The sequence below is a fragment of the Neoarius graeffei genome, chromosome 12, assembly GCF_027579695.1.
Source record: "Neoarius graeffei isolate fNeoGra1 chromosome 12, fNeoGra1.pri, whole genome shotgun sequence".
NCBI classification, from domain to species: domain Eukaryota; kingdom Metazoa; phylum Chordata; class Actinopteri; order Siluriformes; family Ariidae; genus Neoarius; species Neoarius graeffei.
The window spans coordinates 49054297-49055445 of NC_083580.1; the positions used below are offsets into that span (position 1 = coordinate 49054297).

General features: G+C 35.7%; 1 protein-coding gene across 1 annotated transcript in view; it reads left to right on the top strand.

Moving 5' to 3' along the window:
• The first annotated feature begins 261 nt into the window (after window positions 1-261).
• rxfp3 (relaxin family peptide receptor 3) overlaps window positions 262-1149 on the top strand; it is a 3918-nt gene continuing 3030 nt past the window's right edge. Inside the window, exon 1 of the mRNA XM_060935066.1 lies at window positions 262-321. The gene's annotated coding sequence lies outside the window, so the exon portion shown is untranslated. The remainder of the gene's footprint in view (window positions 322-1149) is intronic.

Sequence of the window (1149 nt, forward strand, 5' to 3'; positions counted from 1 at the left end):
AGCGTATTCGCGTATTCTGAATGTTTACACAGCACCGGAGCTGATACGATCTAGATTGAATACGTGGACGCTGGCGGATTCCCGTTTCCCCGCTTTTCCAGGGGGGTTAATGTAAACGGACAGTGCGTCCGCGAAGAAAACGAGACAGATACGGTCTAGTGTAAACGTAGCCTGACTTTACACATAAAACTAATGGAGATTACTGTGTATGTGTTTCTTTCTCTTTTCTATTCCCCTAGGTGTTCCTTCAAGTGACCCGAGACGGTGAACACTCATACCTCCTTTGTTTGTGGGCCGATATTAACGATACAGGCCATCAAGGTTCACTCACTCGCTCACTTCTACACCTCATTCCTCTCTTCCTCATTCTTTTTTCAACAATAAATTTGCATTCTTTTGAATCGTACATTAACTAACGAGTGGTTTGTTACAGCCTAACTTTTCATTTAGAAGTAATTTTGAAGTAATTTGAAGCACTGCAGATAAAAAGTAAAACTGAATTACATGTGTACGTCCCGTTGTTTTTACGAAAAAAAACCTGGCAGCTGTGGTTGCCAGAATAATCCCGTTAAAAATACAGCACATATGTAAACATTACAGAACAACTTGTAAATTTTACATGCTGAAACTGCGAATTTTACATTGAATCCCGGTGAAATGTTCATGCAATCATTGTTTATTGTACAATGAATATCCGTAAAATTAACAGTTATGTATTGATTATTGTACATTGAATACCTGTAAAATTTACATTTAGTTATCATTAATTGTATATGGAATCCCAGTGAAATGTACAAGTTATTCTGTAATGTTGTTTACATTTCACTGTATTTATCACAGGATTATTCTGGCAACACTCTCAAAAGAGATGTGTTAAAAACAACACATATTTAACACATCAGCGTGTTTATATAAGGACAACACAGTTTGTGTTAATAAATGTGTTGAACTCTATAACACAAACTGTGTTGTTTTAACACACTAGTGTGTTAAATAGTTCAACACAGTTACTGTGTTATAGAGTTCAACACATTTATTAACACAAACTGTGTTGTCCTTATATAAACACGCTGATGTGTTAAATATGTGTTGTTTTTAACACATCTCTTTTGAGAGTGAACCACAGCTGCCAGTATTTTTCTGTAAAAA